The sequence below is a fragment of the Danio rerio genome, chromosome 9 (assembly GCF_052040795.2).
Source record: "Danio rerio strain M-AB ecotype USA chromosome 9, GRCz13ab, whole genome shotgun sequence".
NCBI classification, from domain to species: domain Eukaryota; kingdom Metazoa; phylum Chordata; class Actinopteri; order Cypriniformes; family Danionidae; genus Danio; species Danio rerio.
Window position 1 is genome coordinate 27,856,374 of NC_141029.1, and position 6,367 is coordinate 27,862,740.

Sequence of the window (6,367 nt, forward strand, 5' to 3'; positions counted from 1 at the left end):
AAACTAATGAGACGGCATTTGAATCCCAAAAGCAGAGCGGAGGAGGACAGGAGGAAAAAAAAGAGACGACAGAAAGAGAGGAAGGTCCTGGAGTGAGGGTCTGCCCCCTGCAGATCATGCCATTCTACCCCTCGCCCCCTTTTTCTTGCCCGCTTTTCTCTCCCATTGAGCCCGGCGGACCTCGGCGTCTCTCAGTTGGATCTTTTCTTTGCCTCACCCTTTCTTCGCGCTCCTAATCCGCAGTGGAGCTGAGAAATACACTCATTAGCGAGAGGGAAAGAAAGAGAGAGGAGAACATATGGCTTTGACTTGCGATCACACTAAAAATCTCTTGTCTTTCAACCGGTTAAATAGTTTGTCTGTTTATCAGAGTGGGAGAAAGAGAGAGAGAGCAGCATATCTGAGAGCATGGCAGAGAGGAAACTGTTTAAAAATGAAACACGCTTGAAGGAGAAGCACAACAATGATCCTGGAGCACTTCAGAACAAAGTCTTCCCGAGGGAAAGAAAAGGCGTTTGAGGCTTGTTTTTTTTTTTTCTTTCTGTTTTAGAGAGAGAGGACAAGCAACAGAGGGTAATGTGTATGCCACCTGTAAATGTTTCTCTGACCACTAACATTATCAGGTTTCAGTTGAAGTCTCCGGCTGATCCGGCGGCTCCTTTGAATGAGGTGGAAAAAAGCGTCTGCCCAAGGGTCTGTCCTCTTGATTTCCTCTCTGTTTTTTTCTTTCTTTCCTTTCTTCTCCTTTGCTTTAAGTATTTTCAAACACAGTGAGAGAGGCAGTGTTAACGCATCTGAACCCCGACGCTGTCAAAGGTTAACACACACGCACACACACACACCTGAAGGAAAAGCTTTTAACACAGGTATAGTGACGGCGTTCCCATGAGGCCTTCCTGCAGCAGCTGCTGGTTAACTGTGTTGTGACATGTGAAGACAAAAGAGACGTCTCAACTTTAACCTGAAGACAACAAAAAACACAGGGATAGATTACAGACAGGACCAAGATATATATTTCACTTCTGAAAGAACTTCAGTACTAATGCTGGTGCATTGTCAATCAAGAGAATGTCTGGAGCAGAGAAAACCCTATTCAATAGGCTACCATACCAGTAAAAAGACAAGAGTTTGAATGTGCAGTATGATAAATATCTTCGCTTCAAATGACAGTTTTGCAGACTAATATAATTTGTACTTCGAAGGTAAGGATAAGAGGCCTATAATGTCTTAAAGCAGGGGTGCTTAAACTTTCTTATGAAGGGCCAAAAATCAAACTTGATTGAGGCCCATGTACTGAAGGTAAATATATCAAACTGTATTACAAAGTTGCCATGAAAAATTTCCATTTTAAAATAAATAGAAAACATTGCTTTGATCATATTAACTAATGCATTATACTGTTCATTCATTTATTTTATTTTCGGCTTAGTCATTTTATAAATCTGGGGCAGCCAAAGCTGAATGAACCACCTTCCAACATCTCCCTCTCTTCTCTGGGCCAAATCAGAAGATACCATGGGCCAACTTTGGCCCACAGGCCCTAGTTTGGGCATTTCTGTCTTAAAGGATCAAATATATATGTGACCCTAACCCACAAAACACAAAAATAAGGGTTATTTTTTAGAAACTGACATTTGTACATCATCTGATAGCTTTACATGTTGATAGAAGTTATTTATATATTGTTTGTTAGGACCACACAATTTTTAGCAGAAAATGTTTTTTTGAAAATTTAGAATATGAGGGTTAAAAAATCTAAATATTGAAAAGAATTACTTTAAACATGTACAAATTAATTTATTAATAATGCATATTTCTAATTACAAATAAAATTTTGTTTTATTTATGGTAGAAAATGTACAGAATCTATTCATGGAACATGATTTTTACGTAATATTCTAATGATTTTGGCATAAAAAACAGTACTCTTGTCTAAATATTCCTGTGCAATTTAAAACTGGGGTCAAATATTATACATACTTTTTTATTATTAAAATTAAAAAGTAAGCTGTACAGTAGAGAGTTTTTAATGATAATAAATAAAATTTAGAAGTATACCCTTTTTCAAAACTTATCTGAACTATGAAAAGGACACGCTGATAAAAAAGAGAGAGAAAAAGTACTTGTTTTTGTTTTTTACATTCTGTTTTTTTTTTCATCATTGTTGTGGCTTTGAATACGTATCCCATGATCCTCCTTGGTGGGTGTTCAAGAGCAGCGTTCCACACCAGCGGACGTTCACTCTACCACGCAGGGGCTGATGGGTAAATCACTTCCTCTACTAATCCCTTTAGAGACATCATATTTTATAGCACTTCTTCTCTACTTTCTTTATCCCTATTTCCACTTATAATTCAAGTCTGGTCTAAGTCTAATTCCACTTCATTTTCCTTCCCCCACATGCAAACTCTGCAGATGTGTTCATAATATTTCCTATTTATGAGCATTCCGCAGCATATTTACAGATACATATGAGACACTACACTCGCATCAGTCAAATCTCAAAGGCTGAACCCTACAGGACATCCACTGTAATTAAACCTCAAAAACTCATCTCACGCAGTTCAGGGCTCAATTTATTGCACTTATCCATCTCTCCAAACACCTTTCCTTCCACTCCCTGCTGTCCTGAGTCTGGAAGAGTCCTAACTGAGTGTTAAAATATTAACAGACTGTGGCTCATTAAAATGCTGTTGTGTGTTTCTCTCACAGAGAGCTTTTGTTCAGCAGGACATCAGCAATACCACCAGATCTTCAACCCACTGCTGCTGCATCCTCTGCCCAGTGAGAGGCCTTCACCTCAGGCACAGACTACAGCGTCCATCCCAATGGAGGCTGGACACACATGGAAAGAGAGAAGGAATAAATATAGACAGATGAATCTATGCAGATTTGTCTATAATCTGAAGTGATGAAATTAGAGGTAAACCTACACATTCTTACATTTTATATCATTAATTAGTTCAATTTGAAGTTATCATTACATGAGTAAAAAAAAGCTGTTTAAAATATGCCATATAAATGCATTGATTCAGTTTGTTAAATTGTATTTGATATCTATGCAGGACCACAATGTACTTTAAAATACAAACATGCATTTTGTTTATTGATGTTTATTTTAGCTAGAATGAGTGTTATCTTTATGCCACTGGAGTAACTTATTTTGCTGCTGAGTTGTGTTTTAGATGAAATATAGGCTAAATTATAATTATACTCAACAAAAGGGGTGGACAGAGATGTATTTTGGTGTTTTATTATAAATAAAAACACAGGCATGAATTAATATCTAGCTCAGCATAAACAGATGAGTTTTATAAAGTTTAAGGCTGTTCTTTCACTGCAGAAAAATCACAGTAAGAGCTGAGTGATATGACACTATGCATAAACATGCATTAAACACTTATATTCAGCAGTTTACACGATGCCTCAAAACAAAAAGGTGCAGCAAGTTAAATAATATACACTTTAAACTATCAAAATATACATTTAAACAGAGCTTATAATAAATGTATTATCCAAATGTGAATACTATGTTGTCTTGCAAAGCTACCTGCTTGTTTTTAGTCTCCCTGCCTCTCCTATTTTCAAAATAAGAGTCCTGCATACCTAGTATGGTTAATACAAGCTTGGAAAACATTTCGTAATCTCCCTAGGAAAGTTGTGTACAGCCAAACCGTGTCTGTGGCATGCATATTAAGGATGCACTGTCAGAGCAATGGCAGATTGGTGATTTATCCTCATTTTCATAGCGATTTTATAATGATTTCTAAGCATTTTATAAGGATTTACATGAGAATGAGGAGATAGTGATGTTTGAGGCTCATGGTATGTCCTTTTCGTTTGCTGAATAGGTATTATTCTATGCCTAGGCATGTCCAGATTTACATTCTATGGCACCTTAAAAGCAAATTTTTAAACATGATGTATTCTCACGATGAGCCTTATTAAAGTGACTGAAAGCATCTAACAGCAGCCATCTGCATGAAGTCCAAAAGGACAACCCTTTCAGCCACAGCAAGAGAAGCTGGTCATCCAAAATCTGTTATTTCTAAAATATTGCATCTGTACAGTGTCACTAACTCATTCAAGTTCCACCAAAAATGCTGGTCATCCATGAAAGACAAATGCTTGAGAAGACAGTATAATGCAGAGAATCTAAATTGACAATTGGTTCAACACTGGTGCTAGAACTGCTCTCTGAATAGAATAAAGATCTGTATCTCAGCATTCAGTGACTGGATATTTAAGAGAATTTGGACTGAAAGCCCACAGTGACCAAAGCTCTTATCAGCAGTGAGAATCAAAAGGCCAGACTAACCTTTGCTGAGCAGCATGTTGTGTGGACAGAGAACTGCAAAGTTCTCCAAAGTTCACTTGCAAGTTTAATGTGTGATGGAAAGCAGTATGTTTGTCATCTAACTGGCGAAAGACAGAACCCAAAGTGTGTAAAGAAGTCAAACACTTCCTACTAGTTTTGACTGATTTCACCTTCATAAATTTGCTTCAGTCATCATGCTACACTCATTTCTGTTCTCTATAGAGAAAATATAATAAAGAATTCCACAAAATGAATAGCTTTCATTGTTTTACCAGCATGGTATTGTCATAAAATTCTCTAAAAATATTTTAAACAATGAAGATCTAGTGTTTTTAAATTGCATTCTAATTTTGATCTCCACTGTATTCTGATACCTTCCCCCATCTTTCCTGATTTCTCTCTCCCTCTCTCTCTCTCTCTGTGTCTTTCACACCCATCACTGATCCCCTGTGCTCTAAGTGTACCCCGTCTCTCCAGGAGTCGTTGATATGGGGATTAACTCCGAAGTGTCAATCAATTCTGTTTTTTCTATCTCTCGTTCTTTCAGCGCACAAGTATTTAATTGACACAGAGAGCGCCAGCCCGTGTTTTGAGTCTGCTTCATCCCTGCGCTCTGCTCCAGGTCATGGCTTTTAGAGATGGAGAGAGGGTGAGGAAAGAATGAAAAGTGAACCGAGAGAAAGGATCTGAAAGTGCAATTTCCTCGTGCACATGTGGGAACTCAATTCTGCTTGGCCGACTCTTCTTAAACCTGTACGTGATGAATGAGTGAAGTTATAAAGCTGAAGCAAACATGTTTTTGGATGTTAAAAGACTTTCTCCTATCCATGCTTAATGTGGAAAGACAACTGTGAGCAAGCAATTTGTTGGCCGGTTTCCCTAGAGAGTGTAAATAGCGTCTGGCAGAGCTAGTGCAACAAGAATTTCACAATTTAGCTTTTTTTTACACATATTTAAAAAATGATTTAAGATTGATGATGTTAAATATAGGGCTTTTTCTATTGGTAATCATGCAAAAGCAATATATTAAAATTGTATGAACAAATGGCTGTGAAATCTAGAGCAATTGTAAAGTTAAAGCATCATTGAAAAATAAAATAAAGAAAGATGGAATGCAGAAAGCAATAAGTATTAAAGCTGTTATATTATACAACTTTTTTAAGTGTACTTTAGAAAAATGCTGTCAATAAACAAAAAAAAAACAAAAATTAATTCACTAGTTACTCTCTATGATGTGGTTTCAACTCTGTTTGAGTTTCTTTTTCATGCATAACAATAAGGAGTTTCCCCCAAAAATATGTAGAGCGATTTGAGTGTCCAGAAAAGCTCTATATAAATGTAAGGAATATTTAATTTTACTCTTATAACACAAAATAGGATAATATGATGAAGGTTGGAAACTAGTATCCATTGGTATGGATACAAATAGATAAATAAATAATAATAATAATAAAAAATAAATAAATAAATAAATATATATATATATATATATATATATATATATATATATATATATATATATATATATATATATATATATATATATATATTTATATATATATATATATATATTATTTTTTTTATTATAATTAAAATAATATATATTTTATTTATAATTCCATTTAAATATATATATAAATATATAAATATATATATATATATATATATATATATATATATATATATATATATATATATATATATATATATATATATATATATATATGGAATTATAATTAAAATATATATTATGGAATCCAATGGCTACCGGTTTTCAACATTCTTTAAAAAACTGCATCAAAATACAAGGGGAAAAAATCTTAAACAGGTTTGTGAAGACAATTTTTTGAAAAATTTATTCTAATTATGGTCATAATCAAACTAAACAGAAATGGAATTAAGACACGTGGAGGATGTCGTTTTTAGTCGCGTTATTGAAGTGCAGTACAGACATGTAAACACCTTAATCAAACTATTACCATTGTGTAGGACTTTTCCCGCATTTTGCGACAGGATGTTACATACACACACGGCTGTTTGACAGTATTC

At 34.9% G+C, this 6,367-nt stretch overlaps 1 long non-coding RNA gene across 1 annotated transcript; it reads left to right on the forward strand.

Annotated features, from left to right (window-relative positions):
* Window positions 1-263: 263 nt before the first annotated feature.
* LOC137496426 (uncharacterized) lies at window positions 264-5,530 on the forward strand. The gene is made up of 5 exons (XR_015499610.1): window positions 264-573; window positions 1,203-1,299; window positions 2,214-2,264; window positions 2,713-2,923; window positions 4,866-5,530. It is a non-coding gene; the product is annotated as an uncharacterized LOC137496426 (long non-coding RNA).
* Window positions 5,531-6,367: the final 837 nt, after the last annotated feature.